The 28,000-nt window shown below is 35.9% G+C and overlaps 1 protein-coding gene across 4 annotated transcripts in view; it reads right to left on the reverse strand.

The window, feature by feature from the left end:
• LOC139967926 (1-phosphatidylinositol 4,5-bisphosphate phosphodiesterase epsilon-1-like) overlaps window positions 1–28,000 on the reverse strand; it is a 111,967-nt gene that overhangs the window by 57,772 nt on the left and 26,195 nt on the right. The window lies entirely within an intron of this gene.

The following is a 28,000-nucleotide window of genomic DNA, read 5'->3' on the forward strand; positions in this document are numbered from 1 at the left end:
TGGTGATTTGAGATACTCTAATGGCAGTGGGTGGTGACCCAGAAGGCCACAAGTGTTCCATCTAGTACATTATAGATCTTGGAACGAATCCACATAACTGCCAGTGTAGAGGTTACATTGAATTTCACAGAGAGCTGTATTTTCACATTTGGTCCGTATCAAATCCTGAATCCATTAGGAAGCTTATTAATATCTGTTCCACAGAGCAGCTGTAACATGAAATGCAATGTACGAAGAAAGTAAATACTGACAGCTTGTCAAAACAGCTAGATCAAAAGCTTGTCAAAACAGTCAAAACAGAAGTTATACTGTGGGATGTGAATATGTGCAATTAAGTAATTGGTTAAATGTTAACAGCATATATATGTAAGGTGTCAACCATAGGTCTGGTCAACCAAAAACAATCCTAAACAATTTTTCCCGAGTCATTCCAGAGTGATATTTTACAAAATACATGAAATGACCTAAAACACTCATACTGTAGAACAGTATTTTGAAAGCCTTCGTTTCTTAATCAGTACTACTCAGAAGTCTTCATTAAATTTATAATTAAAAACCTTTTTTCAAGTTTTAAGATTACCGATGTTACCGCCTTGGTTGCTATTACAGTGCGTAATTCATCTTCAAGCGGGTTCTACTCTCCCATCCCTTCTCAATAGGATTGTGCAATACAGCTTGCAAGAAATTTCAATTCAACCTCAGAAGAGAAAAAAATCAGCCTCCACATAGTTGCACTTATTGCTTATATGTGTACCCTCAGGACCTTAGGCTTGAGCAGTGAGCACCGGTCTACACTGCACACTTACACATGGATCAATTTAGATCACACTTAGTTCCTACATGATATATCAGTAATATCACTACTGCTGGGAATAACTTAGTGTTCAAATATTGTATGTATGTATGTGTCACATGTATATGTATATTGTCACAGTTTTGTGTCACATGTATATGTATATTGTGTGTATTGTGTGTGTATTGTGTATATTGTGTGTATTGTGTATATGTATATTGTGTATATCGTGTCACAGTTTTGTGTCACATGTATATTGTGTCACATTATTGAAAGCTCTGAACTTTATGCCTCTTAAATATAAATATATACCACTGTTGCTGCATACAAAAACTGCTATGTTCTTTAGCTTTGCACTTGAATAGTAATTTATCCATTTTTGCCTAGAATTTTGCGATGAGATTCCGGAAAGAATTATTTCCTGTCCTCATAAAAATTAGGTCTCCTTCTTTGGCAACGTGTAATTACATGAACTTGTCCTACATATCCAAACTTCTGACAGGACGACCGGATTAGGATAACAAAAGCAATCTATTCTGACACTATTAATCTCACTGCTGATATATCATAAGTACTTGATGACCATTATACTTGATCTAGTTGACAGTTGAACCTGAACAATATATATAGAAATAGAAACTTACTCAATGGAATTGAAAAGGGGGGGGGGGGGAATGTAAACTGGCTATAACCTGGGTCAATGCACCACCAAACATGTTGGAAAAAAAAATCTAGCTATGTTGATTAAACCATATAAATATATCCAACTCTGTTTCCATTCCAAATTGATTTATAATGTTAACACAAAGATAGTGAAAACTAAATATGGCCTATAGTCGTACAAGGCCGTAGCTGCAATCGGACAATTGTTTTGGGAGGTGAGAGGGAATGGCACTAAGACTTTTGATTGACTAAAGATATCTAATGAACTGAATATAATATGACTATAAGTTACTGTAAGCTTGGAAAATTCAGGTTCAAGTGGGGATGGGGGAAAGGGAAGAGAAATTCCCTTATCACATATCCTACATTTAATTAACTAATTAATGTAAAATTATAAAACAAGTAATTTAATATATATATATATATATATATATACATATATATATATATATATATATATATATATACAGGAATGTTCACTCAATGATTTTCCTTTAACATTAAATACTGTATAATGCAGTATATGATATGTAGCCAGTCATTGTGATACCTACTTGTGCTATGATACCATGAAACAATATATCCAGTATCACATCACCATATGCTATGCAAACCAGGCAATTTGCTATACAAGATATATACAGCAGTGTTTGAACACACAAACTATATAGTACATCACAAGAGACACAATTTTAAAGCATTCAAAAGTACTAGCACCTAATATTTGAAAACTAACTTATTCCCTGTGATACAACTGAATATTAAATCAAAATGTTATATTAGGTAGCAGCCGCTAATAAACAGTAGAATATATTAAACTACCAATGACGTTTATATAGCTAGTGGAGTGTGATCCATTCAACCTGGTTAGCCCTCCGTTGGTTTATACCCGGCAAGAAACCGTGATTTTCTGGATATGACATGGTCTTCAAAGTAACCAAAGCTGCCTTTCTTATCTTAGCTAATGAAGCTACTGCAGCAGGAATAATCTTTCACAAACTTAGAGATTGAGTCCTAGTGAGACAAGGAAGAAAGCTTTGGTTACTTCGTTGATCATGTGATACCTGGGAAGATTGCCAGTTTTTTTTCATGTGTAAACCAAGCGAGGGCTAACCAGGTTGAACTCGTAATGTCTTGATTGAACATTTTAACTTTTTAAAATTTAGCCTACTACAGATTAACCAGCCTCATCATGATTCACAGAGCCTTACTAAAACCTGTTCTGTTTTTTTCGCTCTATCTCTCTCTCTCTGTTTGGCCTCAGCCAAAGATTCAATGTTTTGCAATAACTGTTCAACAATTGTTGCTATGCATGAACTGATTTCACAATCTTAACAGGTAAATGATGAGATTTCCTGCCAATTTGGCTTGCTGAGTTCCAAATCATCAATTAATCTGGTTACTGATAAATAGGTTCCATTAAACTAGTTGCAAGGTCAAGGGCTTAACATCTGTAATATATTATGTGAAAACCTACCACACAATAACCAGCAGACTGAGGTCAATGTTTTCTTTCTCTTAAATGCCAATTTAAAAACCCTGGAAAAAATCTCCAATTTAAAACCCTGGAAAAACTCCAAGAAACTTTCCAAAAGTTGAATCTTAAGTAAACACTGGGTAAATTCACTGACAAAAGAAAAAGTTGACAAAAACGGAAGACAGGTCTGAAAAGTTCCACGGATAACAAAAAAGTTCCCAGTGTACTGAAATGATAATCGCTTCTTCTTTCTTCCTAATTCACATTTACACAATTGTACAATTATGCTGTTGTAATAGATCCTGGTTTGGTAGGCACCTTCTCAGAAAATAGTACTGAGTTAAGTCAACTATTGCAGGCGTGTGATTCACTGCAGAGGTAAATACTGTAGCTGGCAGCATTGGATCAAACACTCCTGAAGTAGCCAATCAACCGGTCCGCTTTGCCTAACAAACTTATGTGGTGATACCACACATTAAAGGGATACAACAGTCAATATTATACAAATGTCAAACCAAACAATACATTGCTTAATATCAATTTGGATGGCCGGGCTGGGGAACCGTGCTGCCTACTTTCATTTTAATTGCATGGTAGCATAATACTGATGATCTGTAAAGAAATATCAAATTAAAAAACAGAAAAAGATATACAATTTCTCAGTGGGTTTTCTGTAGTATGTTAATTTGCTATCAAATTTAATCAAACCTTTCACAAGTTACTACCTCAAAAGGAGGCAAAATGGTTATAATTTCGGAGAGCAATGAAGGAGTTGATTTCACCATTAAACTGGCAAATCCTGAAACATAAAAGTTTACATGGCTAAGTGGAAAAATTAACTTGTTTCACCTTTCTTGTTAAATTGGAACCAGCTGGCAAAGTATGATTTTTTGCTGTTGTCATGTTTAATTGTGATCCCAATTGTACAGCTATTATACATACATGTATGTAACCTGATGACCACTGAAGGTATGTTATATTATGTACTGTATATGCCATCAACCAGTTCAAAAGGTTCCTCCAAATCATCTCCAAAGTTTTACTAAAATAGCAAAATATCTATCATTCCTCTCTGTCTCTCCACCTCTCTCTCTCTTAAACAGTCTATGCAGAAGCAACTCCATTTCCAATCAATATTATACCAAAAAGTTGGTGCAAATAAACAAGCCCTTATTAGAAATCTATTGCAATGTTGGCCATTGTGTGGTGTCCACAGTGGATACAAAATATTTCCATTTATATGAATTAACCGGTAGAAAACAAATTTAAAGGCCCTTGAAGTTGCTTTGAAGCTCAATATAAAGACAGGTGCTTGCGAAGTTTAAACATTATAAAGCAAATCATGTTGTGACTTGCTCAGATGAAAATTTCAAGAAAGGATTAAAATGTCAATTTCGATCTGAAGAGCACTCTCGACGTCTACGTAGTTTTCTCCTAGATATGCATGAGCAATCTATTATTAGACGGTTTTTAGTCTGTTCTAAACTTTATTGATTGGAAGTTTTGAATAAGTTCATCTGTTCTCGTGGGCATGTGTAACATATATGCAAAGCTGAACCATTTTAGTTTCAAATACCAAACTAAATTCCTCCCTGTGAAGTCTGTCATATTGTCATGCTGGCCTAGAGCAATTTTCTTCAAACATCTCCTAAGCCATCATTCCTATTAATAAGTATGTATGTTTCTGGGTGTTCTGTGACAGAGCTAGCTGTCAGACCAGTGGGATGTATGCAGTGTTATCCAATTTTATCACCACAGTTGTTGGCATAATCAATTACATAAAGACATAAACCAGCAACATGGGAACAATAAAGTCTCCAAAGTCCAAAACATTAAATGGCTCTGCCAGAGATGGATGTTGGTAGTTAAATATTATAATATATGGTCAAGCCATGATGCACAAATCTTCACACATCTAGAAACAATTTTATTCAAAATTTAGTGTTACGTTGAACATTAGATTGGCTGCACTGTGCAACACTAACACTGATATCACAGAGCCACTTGTGGTTCAATTTTGGATGTTTTTCTGCAATTTTATTCAAACTTATTTTATACATACTTTTTTATTGTTTTTTTTTGTTGTTTTTTTTATTCAAAATTGAGTAGTACGTTGAACATAAGATTGACTGCATTGTGCAACACTAAAGCTGATATCACAGAGCCACTTGTGGTTCAATTTTGAATGTATTTCTGCACTCAATTCAATACTATTCAAATGTTTTCTTTGCAAGAGACACATAGGGTTTGCAAAAATTTATGTTTATGTTTATTGCAGTTTCTAATATACTATTATCTCTAACTTGCCTGTGACTTTTCATTAAATAAAAATGTAAAAATTGAAGAAAAACATCTGAAGAAAGATCTAAAACCTGAACAATTTAAATGGAAAAGTTCAGTGACACAAGCCTTTTTGTTGTTCAGTTTTTAATATTAAAATGCAACTTTAAAAGGTCATCAGTTATTAAAATGATCAGTGAAACCCTTTGTTTCGAATCCTCAACATTTGATATCAAGCACTAGTTCCACTCGATAAATTAAGGGATTCCATCATACCTGACCGACATAAAAAGACACATCACAAATACCACCCCTGCTAGACCATTAGGGAAATTTTACTGCAAATAGAGACAAAAAGTGTTTGCAACGATCTGCCAAGGTTCCAAATAAATCCCTTTAAGATAAACAGGCAATTGCAGGCATAATTATCCAAGTTTTTTTTACCTCTGAACTTTACATATCTGAGTGGTACTTCTCTAGGCAACTGCAGTTACTCTGTTGGCCCAACCAATGTGTACTTTTCAGCGACCAAAAGAGGACACTTTGGACCCATTCGATTAGTTTACCGAAGGTTCTATGATTTAAACAAAAGGGCAAACTTGCTCCGCCTACACACATCTATATCTTATATGGTAAGATGTATGTTAATACCCTCTATCACGAGGAAACAGGCAGCTATCTAGCAAAGACTGACACAGGCTCACACATGACATTCCCCTAATAATGCTAAATATTCCAAGCTTTGAATCATTCAAACATAATGAGCAGTTATATTACCATGTTCATAGCCGTAGGAGCCCAGTGTGATTTGGGGGGGCTGTAACAACTTGCTCGAAAAATATAACCAAAATTTCAACATCTTAATCTCCATATCATATAGGCATGTATCAGTTATTGCATCGCAATTCAACAACATACAATCATACGCCGTGTTATTACCGTTCCATATCGGTTAGAATTTTCGGGAAGTCGTTACAATAATAATGATAATAATAATATAAGTTTAACCATTGAAAAACACATTGCAATATATTTTTCTTTCAGTAGGTGCCCGAAAAATTCTCCTCATATTGCCCGAAATTTCACAAAAATATTTGCTTGGGGGGGCTGCAGCCCCCCCCAAGCCCCCCCCCCCGCCTCCTACGCCTATGACCATGTTGGCGGAGTAACTATGAAAACTTCCGATAACCGTGTGACAGCTAGGGGTTTAATCTGCCAACATGCTGCAACCTTCTGCTTCAAGGATGTATCAAATAAATGATTTTATAAATAAGTGTTAAGTACTCTATAGTGTTGCAACTTTGCATATCCTTTTGTCTACTATCCCAAATTTATGGATCCTTCAAATCATGAAAAGTCTGACCATCATTTGAAAGATGACAAGACATTTGAGAATACATCTTGAATAAATCTTTTGTACATTTGATTGTACTGCACCTCAATAAAAAAAATAATAATAAATGAAACTTATATAGCGCCAAATCAGTAGACAAAAGTAACTGCTCAAGGCACTTTACAAAGAAAGCAAATAAATTTACAAAAGAACAAGTGAAAAAATGATTAATCTTCTCAAGTTAAGAACAATTATTTAAGAATTTATTATAAGTTTGTATCTTTTATAACTTTGAAAGAGGCTAAGTTGACCTTTGACCTGTAGCGCCAACTTTCTCTGAAACTTTTCTTGTTAATCCGCCGTCTTGTTTACAAAAGAAAAAAAGAAAATGTTATAAAGTAAATGACTTTTAGCTTTCCGTCTTTGAAGTTTTTTATCCAAAATACATAATGAAATACCCAATAAAACTTTTTCACAGGTAGTTTTGTTGTTATTATTTCCCATCAAAAAGTGTTTTTCTAAAGCAGAAAGTTGAACTAAAACTGCTCGAGTGAAGCATCCATAGGATAACTAATGGAGGCTACACAAAGTGTCGTAGTAGTTACAGTAACAAAAAAGCTAGGCCTAACGTTAGCTAGGCTTGGGCCTAAGTAATGCTGGACACCACTGACGAAATGAATACCATAATCACAACTTGACAGTTGACACTAGTGATCTCTAAATTAGTCTAGAAGTGGAAATTTTCAAATCACCTCGACTTCACAACGAGAACAAAATTCTTTTACTGTTTATATATATTATATTTTGTGCACCCAGATTTTTTGTCGGAGATCTTAGCCCCCTATCGGGGACCTATTCCCCCACGTGTCGGGGAAATCATGGCGCCAGCCCTGTTTTAATGATAACATAGATATATGAGGAACAAAAATGTATGGAACTTAGAATGTTGTTATCTTTTTGTCAAGAGCACAATGGTTTAGGGCCTTTCTGAAGAGAAAACCGATTGTAGCGGAGAGAGTTGGGGAGACTCTGGGAAAAGAAAGAGCTATGTTAACAGTCGAGTGACTAGAAAAATGGTTCGGAGACTATAAGGCGTATATCAGTTCCGAGGGGGTGGAAAACTGGGAGGAAATTCTTAATGATGGTAGATGCATTTTCAACTGTGACGAAAGTAGGTTCCACTGGCAGGAAGCATGGAGAAAGTGTTGGCCCCAGGAGAGACAAAGAACATCTACCAGTTGAGCAACACTGACAAAAGGCAAATCACCGTCCTGGCCTGTATGACCACTACAGGGTTTTTCTTGGAGCCTATGTTAATCTGCCCGAACAGCCCCTTTTGTTACGACCCCCTGTAGGGTGCTCCAGGAATGGTGCGTAGGACAATCCTCGAACGGCTGGATTAACACGGAAGTTTTTTACGAATGGATCGCCATTTTTTTTGACCAAGCCTTAAGAGGGAGGACATCACCCTTCCCTATCATCCTGCTAGTTGACCGGCTCTTACACCACCCTCGAGACCGCAAACTTCTGTGCCGAAAACAAATCATCCTGTATTGCCTGCCTGCCCATTAATTCATAGTATGTTCTGCGATCTGAGTCTCTTCTGAGACTCTTCAGAAATTTGTGTATCATGGTCTACTGTAATAACTCAAACATATGCCACATCCTACATTTATTGGAGTCTTGTAGGGATTTTAGACATGACTTCCATTTTGCAATCAATTTCTGCATTTCTTTCTTTTTCAAATGTACATAGTTTTTCAATACAGCAAAGTTTATTTGTAATAATTTATATATTTTGAACACTCTTGCATTTACTACTTTCAATTCCATTCGTGCAAATCATTTTCGCAACAATTCATTTTCACATTCTGAACAATTACCAAACATTATTTTTGTAGTTTTTGTAGTTTAAAGGGAAATTCCTCTCACCCACGATGTACCGCAAAACGAATATAAACAACATTACCCATGAAATTCATAAATGTTCAATGCTCAATACGTAACATCAAATAGGCTGACCAGTATAGCAGTTTTCTGGCAGATTTGGGATGAGAGGAATTGCCCATTAATATTTTTGGCTGTAAATGCTACAGTAAAAGTCAGTTTATATTCATTATAATTGAACAATTTTAAAATTCACTTTTAAATTTCTATTCCAGTATCCTATATAAATTTGTAATGTTCTTGCCAAATAAAAATGTAGAAATAACAGATTTCCTTTAAAGAGGCGTCGGGGGAGGGGGACAGCTATGACAGGGGGGCAGTCCGACAGGGGGGCACAAGTTTATATATATGTTTATAGAGGGAAATTCTATCTATATAAAGGGTGAAGCACGCGAATACATTTTCAGAGCGAAAATTGTATTTTTTTTAGAGGGGTCCCCAACGTTTTTTTTAAAAAATCGTTGTGCGGAATTTCCAAAATATCCAACTAGGACTATTCGTATATTCCTGTGAATAACCTAAGTATTTGCAAGTTTCAGTTAAAATTGACCGAAAATCATCCATTTTTCCATGTTTTACTTGTCAACTTTAACAAATTGTATCTTGCGATTTCTTATACTCCACCGTACAAAATTTGGTATGATTATGAAGACACTAAAATGCCTAATAGAATAACACTGTTTGTCAGCTTCAATTCTGCATTTTGTGTACTACTTTTGTTATTGGGTGGGTCCACCATGTTCGCTAGCTTTAAGTGAGTTCTACATACACAAAGTCAATGCAAACCGTTCCCGTACGTCAAACTTAACCAAGTTCTTGAGTCTTTGCCAAACTGGTTCGTATTTAATTTTTGGTTTTGATGATTATTGTAACTTTTGCATTTATGATGGCATAAGTGCGTGTGTGCATGTGTGTGTAAGTGCGTTTGTGATGACCAGCAAACAAAATATATCAAGAAGGGAAGGTGAGACCAATTTCATATTTGGTGTGTAGAAGTACCATGTCATTGAGTACAAGAAGCCTATTGTTTTTGGTGGAGGTCAAAGGTCATTTGGGGTCAAATTATGAAAAATTTGTTAACATGACATCTCAAGATGAGAAGCATGGGATGGGGGAGGGGGGTCCCTGCTTTCGGAAAGAAACTATGTTTTCAATTAGTTTGAGCACTTCAAAAGTTGCAATAGCATTATATTAAAGTTGAGGGGAACACCACCCCTCCTTTTAGATCCCTCCCCAGGACGGTGATCACAAATAGCTTATAAACCTCCTGCTGCCAAAAAATCCGGATCCACCTCTGTAGTTTTTTGTAGTTTAGGCGGATAACTATAATTAGTTGTGCAAACCGGGCACAAAGTTATCAACAAAACCACAAACGTACCGACCATAGGCGTACAAGGTGGGGGTGTTCCCCCCCCCACCAATTCTGAAGACCTAAGAAACAGGCAAAATATCTGTGCAAAAAAGGGCAAATGATAGCACCATTTTGCATATATAATCACCCAAACCAAAATTTCAAAGGGGAGGGGATACCCCTTTAGACCCCTCCCCCAGGACGACGGTCTGAAATTTGTTGGTTTTCTCTTTGAAGCAGCCCAAAATCCATGTACATAGTCATCATTGGCGTCCACATTAAACACCTAAATAAGCAATCATGTTTTTTTATTGAAAATTTCCCGCCTAATTGACATACATGTGACACTTAAGAACATACTTAAGTGTACTGCTGATCATTCTTAAAGTTAAGAACGATTTCAGTTCAAAGATAAGAATGAATTCTTCTTAAGTTGCTTTATGAAATAGAAGATTTTAGAATGTTCTTAAAGTTAAGAACAATTACAGACTTAAGAAAGATTATTCTTCTTAAGTCCAAGATAAGAATGTTCTTAACTATTATGAAATAGGGCCCTGGTAACTTGTTCCATACATAAGAGCCAGAGTATTAAAACGCTTCTGTAACCATAGGTCTTCAGATAAGAATGAATTCTTCTTAAGTTGCTTTATGAAATAGAAGATAAGAATGTTCTTAAAGTTAAGAACAATTACAGACTTAAGAAAGATTATTCTTTCACAAGTCCAAGATAAGAATGTTCTTAACTTTTATGAAATAGGGCCCTGGTAACTTGTTCCATAGATAAGAGCCAGAGTATTAAAACGCTTCTGTAACCATAGGTCTTCAGATAAGAATGAATTCTTCTTAAGTTGCTTTATGAAATAGAAGATAAGAATGTTCTTAAAGTTAAGAAAAATTACAGACTTAAGAAAGATTATTCTTTCTCAAGTCCAAGATAAGAATGTTCTTAACTTTTATGAAATAGGGCCCTGGTAACTTGTTCCATAGATAAGAGCCAGAGTATTAAAACGCTTCTGTAACCATAGGTCTTCAGATAAGAATGAATTCTTCTTAAGTTGCTTTATGAAATAGAAGATAAGAATGTTCTTAAAGTTAAGAACAATTACAGACTTAAGAAAGATTATTCTTTCTCAAGTCCAAGATAAGAATGTTCTTAACTTTTATGAAATAGGGCCCTGGTAACTTGTTCCATACATAAGAGCCAGAGTATTAAAACGCTTCTGTAACCATAGGTCTTCAGATAAGAATGAATTCTTCTTAAGTTGCTTTATGAAATAGAAGATAAGAATGTTCTTAAAGTTAAGAACAATTACAGACTTAAGAAAGATTATTCTTTCTCAAGTCCAAGATAAGAATGTTCTTAACTTTTATGAAATAGGGCCCTGGTAACTCGTTCCATAGATAAGAGCCAGAGTATTAAAACGCTTCTGTAACCATAGGTCTTCAGATAAGAATGAATTCTTCTTAAGTTGCTTTATGAAATAGAAGATAAGAATGTTCTTAAAGTTAAGAACAATTACAGACTTAAGAAAGATTATTCTTTCTCAAGTCCAAGATAAGAATGTTCTTAACTTTTATGAAATAGGGCCCTGGTAACTTGTTCCATAGATAAGAGCCAGAGTATTAAAACGCTTCTGTAACCATAGGTCTTCAGATAAGAATGAATTCTTCTTAAGTTGCTTTATGAAATAGAAGATAAGAATGTTCTTAAAGTTAAGAACAATTACAGACTTAAGAAAGATTATTCTTTCTCAAGTCCAAGATAAGAATGTTCTTAACTTTTATGAAATAGGGCCCTGGTAACTTGTTCCATAGATAAGAGCCAGAGTATTAAAACGCTTCTGTAACCATAGGTCTTCAGATAAGAATGAATTCTTCTTAAGTTGCTTTATGAAATAGAAGATAAGAATGTTCTTAAAGTTAAGAACAATTACAGACTTAAGAAAGATTATTCTTTCTCAAGTCCAAGATAAGAATGTTCTTAACTTTTATGAAATAGGGCCCTGGTAACTTGTTCCATAGATAAGAGCCAGAGTATTAAAACGCTTCTGTAACCATAGGTCTTCAGATAAGAATGAATTCTTCTTAAGTTGCTTTATGAAATAGAAGATAAGAATGTTCTTAAAGTTAAGAACAATTACAGACTTAAGAAAGATTATTCTTTCTCAAGTCCAAGATAAGAATGTTCTTAACTTTTATGAAATAGGGCCCTGGTAACTTGTTCCATAGATAAGAGCCAGAGTATTAAAACGCAATTCTGTAACCATAGGTCTTCAGATAAGAACGAATTCTTCTTAAGTTGCTTTATGAAATAGAAGATAAGAATGTTCTTAAAGTTAAGAACAATTACAGACTTTAAGAAAGATTATTCTTTCTTAAGTCCAAGTCAAGAATGTTCTTAACTTTTATGAAATAGGGCCCTGGTAACTTGTTCCATAGATAAGAGCCAGAGCATTAAAACGCTTCTGTAACCATAGGTCTTCAAGGGTGGTTTTGGAACAGTTAGATACAGTTTGTTGGAGGAACGAGAATATATAGGGCAAGAGAAGTTCCTACTGACATGCTGGGACAAAGCATGGACGTATTATTTGGGATACAGTATTGATCCATTTTAAGTGAAGAACAATAATTCTCAGGCCTAAAATGTCGCTTTGTTAATAATAACTCAAAGTTGACTCCAACATTACTGTGTCGCTATGGAAACAAATACCACAGTATCAGATATATCAAGAATCTAAAGGGATTCCTTTCCTTCTCTGTCACTCTATCTCTCTCTCTGTCCTTGGATACATCCACAAAAGTTACATTACTACAAACTGGAGGCCAAAAGAACCAAAACTAATCAATTTAATCTTAGGGGACAAATTGCCTGAAACAAATTTTGCTGTTGCATGAGACTGAAGCAAAATTTTAAGCTGTTTGTGAAAAATCTTGGCAAGTCCTTTGAAAACCACAAAATTTGTCTATCACTCATTTAGAGCCAAGTTATAGAAACAGGGAGTTGTTTCCATAGCAACTCCCTGATAGAACTAAGTAAGCCACTGTCTATATTGAGGACCAGTGAATGTAAATTTGTTTCAAATGTTGTGCCATTTATAAAAACTCTTTCTTGGCATGTTGAGAATGTGCAAAATTTGAGTAAAAATGATCTATAATCATACCCCCTCATGTAAGAGATGAGATTAATTAGTAACTTGGGCGCATGGCCTACTGTACCTATAAAAAAATTCCACAAGTGATACTGTCATTTATAAGTTCCCCTGCTTCATGAGAGTAGGAGAAAATATCCTTAAATCTGATCATTTCCCTCATTATCTGTTGGGTTTGTTTTGTCATCATGGCAGCTATCAAACAAACCCTGTAGGAGAATTGGCAATTTATGCAAAGACTTGGAGTGATATGTTTCTTAGTGAGCCCTGTAAATCTAAGACCTACTTTTGTATGATTCAAAATATCCTAGAATAGTCTACCTGAATTTAAGGGAAATAAATTTCTGGCTACTATTGGGGGGGGGGGGGAGGGGGGAATTGTGTAATTTTCTTAACCTTACCAAGTGAACAGAATTGGCATGCTGTTTGGAACATTTTGGAGCATCCGAATTTGGTTTTTATATTGAATATCCATAACTTCCTTAAGTTTACTGCTAAGACCCTCAACCAGCTGTTTGATACTGACCTTCTTACCCCTAAATCCCTCAAATCCACATTTGTGGTTTTTTTTCCTCTTTTCTACAGGCCACATAAAAATGTTGTAACCCCATTTGAGATCATGCTACAGGTTATGAGAAGTTAATTGGTACATATGGTTAAATCCTCAACAATCTTACCTAAACATATTTATGTGTTCAATCTACAGCAGCCTCAGGTGGTGGTACACCTTACCTTTATATACAACTCCAGACAGCAGTTAGATCATCCAGACGATAGAAAAACACCAACTTTATTTTCTAACTTGGCTGGTTAAATGTTCGCAAGGATTTTCTGGAATCGAAGTGCTTGATCTTTGATTCATTGACGACCAACAAAGAAAGCAAACAAACATCTGTGACTTGGAAACCTTCACGATGTATAAAATTCAAACGTTTACCTATACTTGATCGGATTCGACAAGTTCTTCGAAACATTTGTAAAGGAATATTTGCTGGACAAATACTGAAAGTCCATAAGCAACTATTTTGTAAACATGTCAAGTATGTCAAAAGGTCAAATCTTGAACCACTTTTTTCTTTCTTCTTCTTCTTCTTCTTCTTCTTCTTCTTCTTCTTTTTCTTGTTCTTCTTTTTAAAGTGGTTTTTTGCTGTGGTTGGTTTTGCAAACATAGCAACATGTACATTACCTTTGAGAATTAGGTGAGAACATGATAATATTACCATTTTGTTGCCTTGTGTTTAGTTGGTATTTCAACATACCTCCAGACCGTCTGTTACAATACAAGCATTGGATCAACAAACACACCATCCACCTCATTATAATAATCAGTAATAATCAGCAGTTATTGTTACGACGCTTAATAAGCGACCAGAAATATGGGAGAAACCCGCAAGGGCTCATCGATTACAACTTACATGTCGAGGTGGCTTCCAATTCAACATTTTAACTCAACTTTGGAATCTTTTCAATTTTAGAAAGTCACTTCTGATGGGAAAACTGTAGATTGCTCTTGGATGAAAAACCCACCTACCTGCCTACTTAGTTAATACAGACCTGAGACATTGACACAAAATGATACGAGACCCAAACTGTAATTATAAGCTCAATGAGGTTTCGATGACATCATTAGTGTATGGTTTAAGGTTTTGTGGCATCTCCTAGAAACCAGAAGATGCCACTTGATCCTCCTTGAGATATCATCTTTAAAAGTTCCCCACAGTTTGCTGACCTCAAATAACCCTTTACTTCTAAACTCCACTTAATACAAAGAGGGTTCATCTTCTTCTTAATACTTTCTTGTTAGGTGCAGATAAACTGAATTGAACATTCAACTTCCATCAATGCAAACATAACAGAATATTAATACTCATACATCGGAAATCAACATATGGAGGTCTACGTTTTTTAATCTATGACATATGGCAACTCGGGAAGACCTTGTCCTTAAAACCTGTAGCTCATAAGGTTTCTCAGTTCCCACGAAAAAAGTAGGCTTCTTGTCATCACTTTAGAGATGGACCTACTTGCTACGTATTACATTCAACTAAGCTTTTTTTTCGAAACAGACGTACTTTTCGTTTTGCTTTGGCAAGGAAGAAAAGGACTTGAAATTTGGCTATAAAGTAGTACTTCTGCAAGCTCTATACTAGTTCATTCCTAACTGAGCTGATTTTGAAATCTTTGCTCCCCAGGCTAGAGCTCTGGGAAATATACATTTCAGACAATCCAAAGCAACTATCAGAGATTGCTCTAGCTTATAGAAGTAAACCAATAACCTTGTAATTTACTGGCAATAAGCTAGACTATTTGATATCATTGACCATGGACAGAGTACATTTGCATGCAGAAGCCATTTTCCAAACCTACAGAATTGTCTTTAATTCATGAACCCCCCCCCCCCAACACCTGTCCTTAATTGTCCTAGCAACTAGCAAATATATTATAGTCATGCAAAAATCAGAACATTCCCCAACCCCCCCTCTCCCCAACCTCCATCCCCCCAAATCCTCTTCTCCCAATTCCATTCTCCCAATCTCCCAATAAATTAAAATAATAAGCTCAATAATCCCATCTAGTATAATAAAAGTGTAAACTGCAAAGCTTTTATCACTTCCATCTGTTGTTTATCTTTCCTCCTGTCAAGTGCCTCTCGATGATCTTGGAAAACTTGATCCCATAAAACTGAACACTCTACATGACTATAGTATCCATGTCTGGTAGCCCCCACAGTGGAAACTTTCCAATCATATATATGTCCACTGCACTTAAAATCATTTCTAATTACCAGCTCTCCCAAAAAGCCCATCAGGCATTCACGCTTTTCAATTTAATATATAAAAAAAAAAAAAATCACAGCAAAAAAAAAAAAAAAACCTTGGTTAGTAGTCTGTCAATCAAAAAACAATACAATATGAGAAAGTAATACAAGTTTACAAAATATTACCCCAATGGCTGCAGAGTCACGCTTCGTCCATAATCAGAATGTCAAAGTTAACACGACAGAAACGCCTGGATGAGAAATTCCATTGCGATCGATTTTATATTCTTTCTCTTTGACTACCTATCACATAAAAATTTGATGCAAGGAAAGGTGCAAAAATACTGCTCAATTCGTCAATTCACAGCGTTTCATCAGCCACACTTTTAGGACTGAGATGGTTTGGGGCTTATCAAAGGCTCTACGAAAAGAAGTATTCTGGTAAAAAAAAAAAGTCTTGATATTTGAAACTCTGAAGGAAAATCTCACTCTCAAAGGAATATGCACAAATAAAAAATAAAAAAAAAATGTTAAAACATTGTAATGGTACATACTGTACTTTAATACTTACATGGAATGTGGAAAAACAAACCAAGTGACTGATTAATATTGAAAATAGGATAAAGATTTACTGCAAGAAGATATCTGAGCAAACTTTGAGCTTGGTATTACATAACAACATTATGTTACATCCTGGATTCAGACAGTTTCAAAAGAGAAAAGACAGAAGTTGAATTTTTGAAGCATCTAATTTGAAAGCCTCACCATTCTGTCTCTCACCAAAAGGCTGGGATGCATATCTATTGGAATGGTGGGGAGGTACAAGGAGATGGAAGAGAGGACCATTAAATCTTCCAAATGACCATTAACTTAAACTACAGGTTCTACAAAGGTTATCAGGAGAGGACATGGAGGTAGTCCTAAAACAAGCCTAAGTTAGAATGTGGACTGTACCACTGTACAGCTGTTACTGTACTGTAAGTAGTAAATTGAGAACATGTGGCAAATTCTTTCCACGCTAAAACCTCCCATAATACATGAATGAGTAGGACAAACAGAAGCTCCTTTAGCCAGCTTTGATACATTTCCTGCTATTAAATCCACCGACCCGGTCTCACTTGTTACCACACAGCGTGTACCTATAACTTTGGCAGGTTATTTTCAAAGTTTGTAGTTCTGCACTGGCACAGTATTCTACAAGGCCTGGATCGACAATTGGCACTGTAGACACACAGTAGATATATGTTTTCATTTGCTATTCAATGATGCACAATTATTAGAAATTCAACCAAACCAGCATCTGTTAATAATAATAATAATAAATGTAGACTGTTTAGCAAGTCAATACCAGTAATGTAGCATAGCAATAAAGATACTAAACCATGATTACTCATACTCATTTTCAGAGCCTTTTACTCAAACTCATACCAAGGGGAATGTTACTGGCTCCCATAGGCATAGGAGCCCAATTTGATTTGGGGGTGGCTGTAACGACTTGCCCGAAAAATAACATCTTACTGTGCATATCATATAAGCATGCATCGGTTATTACATCGCATGCCAATAATATACAATCATTTGCCGTGTTATTACCCTTCCATATTGGTTAGAATTATTGGGCAAGTCGTTACAATAATCATGATAATAATATCAGTTTAACCATTGAACAACACATTGCAAATTATTTTTCTTTCAGTAGGTGCCCGAAAAATTCATATTGCCCGAATTTTCACAAAAATTTTGGGTTGGGGGGCTGCAGCCCCCCCCCCCCCGCCTCCTATGCCTACGCTGGCTCCCACATTCATGCTCATACCATGTGGACAGTCCTGATTTGTCACAATAAATGCTCACCACTGAGGGGTTAACCACCTCTGGTGAATAAGAAACTTCATACAAGTCTCATTTAATATGCAGTACTGACATATCAATGCTTTACCTCTCTGTGCTATGATCATCAAATAAACTAGCTGCCAAGTTACTTAGAAACTTTGGTAAGAATTTGCTTTGTTGCTATTATGCCTTACCCATTATCACAAAAAGTACACAAAGGTAGAACTATTTAAGATACTGTTATAGAGTGTCAATCAGAAGGAAAATAGTATGCAGATATATACCTGAAGATATTAAAATTGAACTAAATAATACTTGACTTGTAAAATCATACCAAGTTGATGGAACCCTCTAGTGTGCATGAATACAGGTCATATCTCCTGATAAATGAACTCCCTCATGCCAATACCTTAAAATGAATATTGCTACTATTATACAGTCCAGGGTCTACCCCTGACTTCTGTGTAGACAAACCAAATAACAGCTTTGTTATTTAGAGACATAACTAAACCAAGCTGGTTACAGGCCTTTGTAAAAGAAATATATAGGTTAACAGGTTATGCAATCAAGTATGGAGAAGTTTCATAAAAGTGATGTCACACTCCAACGACGATGTTGAAATTGTACAAGCCGCACTATAACTGTTTTCTTTACTTTTTGTCCATATAAGCCAAATTTATAATGAAAAACCGATCGTGCATGCAAACTGAAAGCTTTGTTTGCTCAGACTGTTTTATGTTTTACTGTTTTACAAGAGATGTAGAATTGAAATTATATACTGTACAGCCTAACAAGCTTAATGTGTTGTACAATATAAGACTTCAATGATGTGTTCTAAATAGAGATTACACCAAAATTACAGTATGTTACTTCAAAGCACACCAAACAGTCCCTGCTTTCTACTCCGATTATCAAAGTGTCACATTGGTTAATCATAATGCAACTGCTTAACAATTTATGGTAATAACATACATGCAAATAATATGCATGCAAATAACATTCAAATTAAGCTGGAATGATAGGTATATATATATCAATTTTGTTTAGAACTCTATGGTCAGAGAAGAGAAAACTATTTATCTATGAGTCAAATATAATTTGACAAAATGAAAGACCACTCTGGAGGGGACAAGAAACAAAACAATGATAAATAAACTCTCTTACACTTTATACCACTGCGGATGAAAATGAAGAAATCATTGACAGGCGACGACTGAATGACTTGAACATTATCTTCAGAATTATAACAACATGTCATTTGTTTTCGATATCTTTCTAAATGTTGTTGAATATTCTCACAGTTTGTAACATCTCAACATCTAAAATAAGACTTTTCCAAGATAATAATATCATTTCAACATAGTGTTGTACGTAATTCATATGGCATCATAGAATTAATGAACAATTTTCGACTTCCCATTCCCCCCCAAAAAAAAATTATGGTATATCAAAACTCACCAAATGAACAAGATATTATCATATCTTTTCACTGGGATGATGGTGGCAGAGGGGGGTGGCACTGGGAGGGGATGGGGAGGGGAAGGGAGACTTCCATTGTCAGTTGGGAGATTTCTTACGTTCAGCCAGGGAAGGTAGTGAGATCACTGCCAAGGGTGTACACCACATTTTCAACCTCACACAAAAATTCAAGAGTATTTTGGGCTCAACCATCATATTTCGAGCTAATTATAGAGTTAATTTATAATCTAAATTTGCCAGAATGTGCCATTGGACATCTAAATTTTAAATTGGTCAAAAAAGTTGATCTTTGGTTTATCTGGGAAGGAACAAAAGACCACCCTACATGGGACTAGGCTTCAACGACCCCAGAAGTCACAACCCACCCCAACCCTTCCCCCCCCCCCTCTGACACTAAATATGAAGGTTAAGCACCTTACCTCTACATCAGCTGGGGGGAAAGTTTAATTTGGCCACCACCTTTGAAATCCTGTGCACACCACGCGTTATTATTACATACATATTGTACATTAGAGAGTTGACGATGCCAGTATCCCTTTAAATCACGGAAGTTCAGCCACCATATGAATGCAACCAGTTCATGCACTTTACCAAAAGAAATCAAACTTTTGCAAGAAATATTATTTTAATTGAAAACTTGATGTAACCTTGGAAAAGAACTAGAAAAAAAAGGATAACTTGAACACCATGCCTGCTGATAACAGCAGTTCAAAGGAAGTCATTGTGATATGTTACACTGAGAGGTCAAATTACTTCTTTCATATCAAACTCCTTTTTTGGCTTCAAGATATCTTCAGAATAAGAAGGGTTTTGTCAGAAAACCAGAGATCAAATATGGCACACTTTTCTCTTAACTATTTATGTGGTACAATGACCTAACGCTGCGGTTCTTATCCCAGTCACCTCACGTTTCTGTCATAACTTAAACAGCGAGGTTTACCCTTCAATTAAACTGAACGTATACATGTACTGATGTGTTGTTTCAGTGGCGGAGCTAGGGGTATTGGTCAGGGGGGCGAGATTGGTCTGTAGGGGCGTTTTCGACACTGTCTAAGCGGAGCGCCACCACAGGTTTGGGTGGAGCATACAGAAATTTTTTGAGTAAAGATACTCCCTAGATCGCCGGAAATGACCCATTCCGGGCCTTGCTAATTTGCAGATAAACGAAGAAGAAATAGGTGTCATCGCCATTTTGTCAGAAAATTACACCGACAAAATGTGACATGTCAATAGGTATTTGAGAGCGCAATAAAAAAGTCAATAATCGCGAATAAGTAAAAAGTGGTAAAAAGCTGAAAAGGGCGCCAGCAGTCCATTTGAGTCCGTCAGGGGGGGCCTCCGCCCCCCCCCTGACTGTATGGACGCTCCACCACTGTGTTGTTTCTTTGCCAGATCTACTTGGCTTGGTATTAACGAGCTGGGATTAATTTGTGTTAATTTATGCACTTGCAGTGCTCTGTTAAACGGTGACTGATTGTTCACTGCAGCTGCTTGTAGCTAAATTTAATTTTCAAGATATTAAAGGTATTCCGAGATCTACGTTATATTTAAGTATTTATCCCAAAAAAAATCACAACAGCCAAAGATTGAATTACGTATAATTAATTCAAGTTGGAAATGCATATAAATTTTAGTTCAAATAATACATTTAATTTTGTGAGACACAAAGTGTTCTTTAATGGCCTAAATGATTAATACTGAATGGCTATATGTGGAGCATCCAAATTGTTTTAATCACCATAAAGAGCTCTCAGTTACTGTAGTGGCAGCGGCTGTAGACTGGTATTCAAGTATGTGTGAATATGTTAAATACAAATATGACATGGTGAAGTTACAAACTGAAATAATACTCTTAATTCTTATTCATTTAGAATAAGAAACATTGAATCTGCTTCGGAAGTTTGTTTTCAGCTATTCATCAGCAAACACCTATTGGGACTTTAAAATATTTTGTCCATGTAGTTTATGTATCACAAAACAATTCAGTAGTCAACTTAATTTAACATACGTCTACAGCATTCACATTGAAATATCTCTTATGCTAATTATGAGCACACCACCACCATTAAGTTCAAATTTCAAAATAAATGTCTTAATTATAGTTTATCGATATTTCTCTTTTGCATTTTGCATACTGCTTCCGTAATTTGTGACGAAGTCTCTGGTTGAAAAAGTTTATAAAGTGGAAAACAATTTATTGTGTAGGTATTTAATTATCAGGTGTCTTCCATAACCCCCCTCTCCCCACCTTAATTATCCCCTCCTCTCATTTTGAGATCACTGCTGAAGTATCCATTCATTTGGACCACCTACATGTTACCAATGTCAGCAAAAACGAATGTCAGCAATATATGAATCATTGCATATAAATCAGAGGGGACAAATTTTTGACAAATTGGACATTTTAACAATTTTACCAGGGCTGAGCTATTCTTCAATTCAACTATCTATTGGTAGCGGTACTTAAATGTCATGACAGCTTGCTCAGTTATATATGTTTTCACACATTAGGCCTACTGATACCATGGTCCTATATAGAGAAAAGCTCTCATATTTTGACACAAACTCTAAACATTACACAGTAAAGCAAGTCAGAATCCCTGGTATTGAACCACACACAGTCCATATGTGCACTGTGTTGAGGGAGGAAGAATTGCTCTTTCGATCTGATCCTAAAGCCAGCCACCTGTATCATCAACACACTACTACAAACATGTGCATGTAACATTTCACTGTTATATAGTTCATTAACACTGGAAAAAAGAAAATAACACTTTTAACGATGTCTTTAAAAAAGTATGCATGAGCGCTTCTCGGTCACCGTCCAGCATTGTTAGTAAATACAAACAAAGATGGCGTCATAACTAACAAATTACAAAATAGATCAAATTACGTGCAAATAATTGGTCGCCATGCGCCCAGCTGTACATATTTAATATAGTATTCAAGACTGTGCCAGTGTATCAAAGTGGCCTGAACTTACCAGACAGACAGCAAACTCTCATAGAATTCCCAGTGGTAGATATATATGAGACTTTTCATACACAAGATGAAACTTTCCTAACAAGGAAAAATTAAATAAATACCCAATAACCAGCTGATATAGAATACAGCCAATGAAATCACTAAAACATGTATATAGATGATACACAGTATTCTAAATGTTCAACAGATTGTTCCTGGCAGACTTATGTTGTACAGTGAAGTAGTATTACCTGTAAAATCTATACTGTAATACCCACAACAACTTCCTGAGCCCTACTCTCCACAGGGAACCCACTGTGACAGAAGATCAACAAAATATGTGGAGCAAAAAAAACGGAATCAAATTTTAGTTTGATATTTTCTGTGCCTGCTGCAAGCTTTTGACCTTTCATTCGAAATTGATCCCACAAGGCTAAACTCTAATTGCCAGGGTTGGAAAAGTCAACATGGTATTGAACCACGAGACTGATAAATTATGGAAGAAAAGTGTCATTTTTCGGCAACTTCTTCTTGCTAGATGTGTATTGGCACTAGACATTGTACTGAGATACTGAGATTAATAGTTTAGGGGGAAAACCTTACACTTGGAAAATAAATTAGGCTGGTCATGGATAATGTAAGAATAGTAGGCAATAAACTAACACAAAAAGAATGATTTAAGATTTAAAACAATTTATAGATGATATTTGAAGCATTTTGAATACAAAGTTACAGCTACTAGGGAAAAATCTAGGAATATCGACTTAATGATCTAATGAATTGCATGATTTCAGCTGACACAACAAGTGGTTCTTGACAAGGATGGTTGCGTTAATGCCATCCTACTGTATACCATATATGAGTATTCTCAAAGATCATAAAACAAATCCACAAATTTTACTTACATTTCTAAAAATTGTTAACATTTTGGAACAGTACTTTTCTGAAGCATATACCCCCCTCCAAATAGTAGGCATACTCATTGTCATTTTTTTAAATTTTTTTTATGATATTATATGGTTTGAACAATCATATTGACCTGATATTTTGGTCGGTATTTTTTGGTTTATTTTGGTGCCATTTTTGGTGCCAATCCAAACAACCTTTCAATGTTCAGGTATTGTTATCCACAGTGACACATAGAAAATAATTAAATGGTCACATAGACCCAAGTCTGTTACTTTTGAGTAGATTTCTATGGCTCATTGCTTGGTATTCTCAGGAGTCAGTTAGCTGGTGGTAGTGGCATTCTAAATATGTTTTGTTCTCAAACAAACAGGGGCAAAAAGGGAACAAAATTTCCACTGTTCTATAGCCAAGTTAAGCTTGTAAGTCTATATCCATGCTGTATCACCTTTGTGGGGCCTCTCAGAAGATGAAAAATTCAATTAAAAACTTTTCTGGAATTTATTAGATCCAGGAATCCAGACCTAATCAAGTGTCATTGACATTCAGTGAAGTCAATGAATTTATCAACTTAAGTGCCACAAGGCACTGTTACAGAGCAAGTAACGATGCAATTTAGAACTTAAGGGACTTAAATGCTTTCCAAAATAAAGAAAAAATATACATTTCTCTCTTTTTCTTTTCATTCTTCTTTTTGGTCTTGTCAATAGATTGAGATAATTTCTTGATAGCAAAAAAATATGACTCTGATACATCATTCTATTTTTGCTCTAGTCAGCCTGAGAAAGTTGAACAAGTAATATCCAGTGGCGGAGCTAGTGGTATTGGTGAGGGGGCGAGAATGGTCTGTAGGGGCGCTTTCGACACTATCTAAGCGGAGCACCACCACAGGTTGGCGCGGAGCGTACAGAAATTTTTTGATCGCCGGAAATGACCCTTTCCGGGCCTTGCTAATTTGCAGATAAACGAAGAATAAACAGCTGTTAGAGCATTTTGTCAGAAAATTACACCAACAAAATGTGACAAATGTCAATAGGTAGATGAGAGCGCAATAAAAAAGTCAATAATCGTGAATAAGTAAAAAGTGGTACAAAGCTGAAAAGGGCGCCAGCGGTCCATTTGAGTCCGTCAGGGGGGCATCCGCCCCCCCCCTGACTGTATGGATGCTCCGCCACTGGTAATATCTGCAGCTAGCTCTCATAACTGATTAACAAACATTCTGATGATTTGTACCTTTTCTAATGAAAATGAATTAGAAAAGAAATTCAAGGTTTGCTTCATTTTACAAAATGTCCCAAATCATTAAAATATGCAAGTAAGTACATTAGGCCTATTTTCTTCCAGTCTACATCTGTATTTTTTTATTTTTCTTCTTCTTCTTCTTTTTCCTCACTTGATGTGGAATATTTCTCGTTGGTACCCCTGCAAACTTTTCAATCTACGCCGCCGTAAGCAATATATGTTGCTAAGAACACCTGCCTTGAAATTAGAAAAAATTCAGAGATCAATCTGAAAGTGCTAATCTAAACTAAAGATTCAAACTTCTGCAATTATGTGTTGTTCATTTGCCCATGCATGAAGCAGGGAGTTACAACTCCCTGCTTGAAGTATCTGAAGGTACAAGATTTTTCCATCCGAATATAAGCTGCTTGGTAACCTTCACAGACACAACGGCCTTTTCATGAAGAAGAGATTCCTCGAGGGGGGAGAACATGTCTTTGAATGAGGTAAAAACCACAGAATACAGACTTTTCTTTCCAATTCCAAAGAAATCTTCTGTCTGCAATTTTTACCCTAAAGCAAACTCAAGCTGGAGAGTTTTTACTTTCACAGTATAGAATCAAGTATCACCTTTCTATGAAAAGATATTCATGAAGTTATTTTGCGATAAAAAACAATTTAAAAGAAAAACATTCAAAAGGGTATGAAATCTGTGTACAGACAGGTATTATTATAAAACGTGATTTGACAAATTTTAAAATTCAGTTTATGGAACCATGCATAGCGGAGAGATAAAGATAGGTTTTTGTATAGGCCTAACTTTCTGTCAACTTTCATTACATGGTTAACTGTAATCAATGGGTTGATAATTTTACTACTTTAAAGTTGAAGTCGTCACTTGTACAGCAGTGAACTTCTTGTGTTTTATAGGGTATGTTTCCACCTCACACATATATATAGTAACAAAGCACAAGACCATGGGGTACCATGGGAATTTAAGAGGGTTGTCTGAGTGGGGTGTGCATGGGCTGAGGATATATGTGGGATGGGATCTATGGGTGAGAGGGAGGTCCACCTCAAAAGTCCTTGCACACTTTCATCTTTACTATGTCACATAATCTCTGCAAACCAGAATTGTACCATGCTGATGTACATGTGAATTTGCACCCCAGAAGTTTATAGATCTTGCATGTATATAGTCTAAACCTTGACGTGAAGGCTACGAAAAGTTACACTGCCAGGGCAATTATTCACTTCTTTTACAAAGTACTTTGTTACCATGGCAGTGTACACTGACAGTTTGCCATTCAGCTACGTTTATTTATGAATACCACACACAGTATATAGAGTACAGGGCATAACTTATACGGTATGACATTGCAAAATGCTATGCAAAAAGGACAAACTGCTATGCAAAATGGGCAAAGTCCTATGCAAAATGGGCAAAGTGCTACGCAAAATGGGCAAAGTGCTATGCAAAATGGGTAAAGTGCTGTGCAAAATGTGCAAACTGCTGTGCAAAATGGGCAAACTGCTATGCAAAATGGGCAAAGTCCTATACAAAATGGGCAAAGTGCTACGCAAAATGGGCAAACTGCTATGCAAAATGGGCAAACTGCTATGCAAAATGGGCAAGGTGCTACGCAAAATGGGCAAAGTGCTACGCAAAATGGGCAAAGTGCTACGCAAAATGGGCAAAGTGCTATACAAGTCCGATAATGTGTAGCAGTTTCTGCGCACAGTACACATATTATTTTATGTTGGACCAAGTTTAGAGCCTTCAAACCTGCTATACAAAAATGTGAACACTAAATTATTCGCTGGAGTGTACACTTTAAATTGAAGGATGACCTCAGCTTGCAAAGTGGTTTACAACCAAAAGATGAGGTAACATTGACAGAATAACTTAAAGACAGGTCTTTAGCTTCACCGCAAGAGTCTGAAGCCTTTTCAAAAGTTCTCTTAAGAGTAAATTTGATCTGAATGTAATATTTCTTGACGAAACAATATAACGATTAGGGATGGCTGTAGTCAAAATACAACATAATTTAAAGTGAGACCTTCACTTTAATATAGACTCATTCATCATTAAACTGTATATTATTAGTCTTTTTCATGAGTTAACACCCCAAGTAAATTCAGGATCCTGGGGTGGAAACCCATTTATTCCCAATCCACCTTGAGGTGGTGTTAGATACTTGAACACTAGCTGCGCTCGACAAAACCAAAGGCACAGAGTGTTTTTGGTGTCCGCGTCCTTCATACACCGATGCCCCTCCAAAAATGACCCTACTGACGGCACAAATTGCAGCGATGCATTTCTCCTTACATGCATGGATGGTGCCCTTCCTCTTCGATCAAACAAAAATTTGAAATTTATATTTGTTCGATCATAACAAATTTGTATTCTTCGCTCAACACTCTATGAGTGACTTATTATCATAACAACAACTGGAGAGACCTGAAATTTTGTTGTATTAATTTTTTTTTTTTTTTTTTCCTTAACACATTATGAGAAATAAAAAGGAAGCTGTGCAATGTGTGTCCTTTGATAATTTTGAGATCTGTCCCATTACACCCTCTACTTTTAATCATAGATGTCATTAACCCCCTCCCCCCTCCCCATAATATAAAAAAGAGAGACTACTGGTGGCACATATATGATGTGCTCCTGTTTTCAATATTACGTCAAATCCTGGTGCAGTACATGTCAGACCACTGCTGTACCCAATACTGCCTCTGACAAGCAAATAACTTTTGTCTTAGAATACAGATATAACTCCTCTTACCACTAGATTAAATAATGACAGTATATTATTCTTGCCATGGGCATACTAGTTTTAATGGCATAATTGTATCCATGATGCTGGGCCACCTGGATGCATTCGCTGATTATGAACTGTAAATATGGTAGGCTCTTTTGGGGGAGTTCATATCAGAAGAAATCCCAGGGATATATTCATCCATTCTATATTCCAAAGATAACTGTAGGCAAAATGTTAATTTTGATATATATGTATGATGCTACAAGATCCCAAAAATGGAACATGTTAAAGTGAAGCATGGCATAATTTTTTTTCTCAAAGTGATAAGTGACATATTTCGATTTTTATATTAAATGCTTTAGGGTAGCATACTCCATATACAGACCATACCAATCTGAATGAGTGGTTGTATCCCCCAGGGATAGGGCCAAAAATTCAATGCATGGATAATCTTCTTTTCTTTTCTTTTTTTCTTGTTCTCTTGGACTTTATCTTATTGAGAAAGATTTGTGGCTTGGATGTTTAGCTAGCAAAGACTTCTACAAGGTTCCAGAGAGCACAATTATTATTATGAAGAAGTAAAATGATGTAAGGTTAAACAAGCTAATTATCAAGGTTAAATGACTTCATAAATTGTATTACATGCCTCAGTGAAAAGAGCAAACTTTCTAAATGTGTAGCATTCCAATGCTTTCAAATTCAGTTTCAGGAAATAGTTGGCGCTATGCATAAATACATGCTACCAATTTTTTATTTTATTTCAACAGATGGTTGCACAATTAATGATTTGAGAATAGGGCAAAGCTCCTTTAACAGTGAATATGGTGGAAAGTGCAACATAACTTTACCAAATTTATAAGCTCAAAAAGAAGCAGCTCTAAAGATTTCTTTTAACGAACAGACATTATGTGTGCCTTAAGGCAGAAAGTTGATGAATTACGTTCATAGGGTGTTTTCCAATACTGCTGTTAAATTGTGAGACACTTGAACACAGACTAGCCAGGGTTAAATTGGTTGTTTTAATCAAATATATGATATGTGAAGATATTATTTCTCTTAATTATTAACCTGATATTCACTGAGG

The sequence above is a fragment of the Apostichopus japonicus genome, chromosome 5 (genome assembly GCF_037975245.1).
Source record: "Apostichopus japonicus isolate 1M-3 chromosome 5, ASM3797524v1, whole genome shotgun sequence".
Classification (NCBI taxonomy): Eukaryota; Metazoa; Echinodermata; class Holothuroidea; order Aspidochirotida; family Stichopodidae; genus Apostichopus; species Apostichopus japonicus.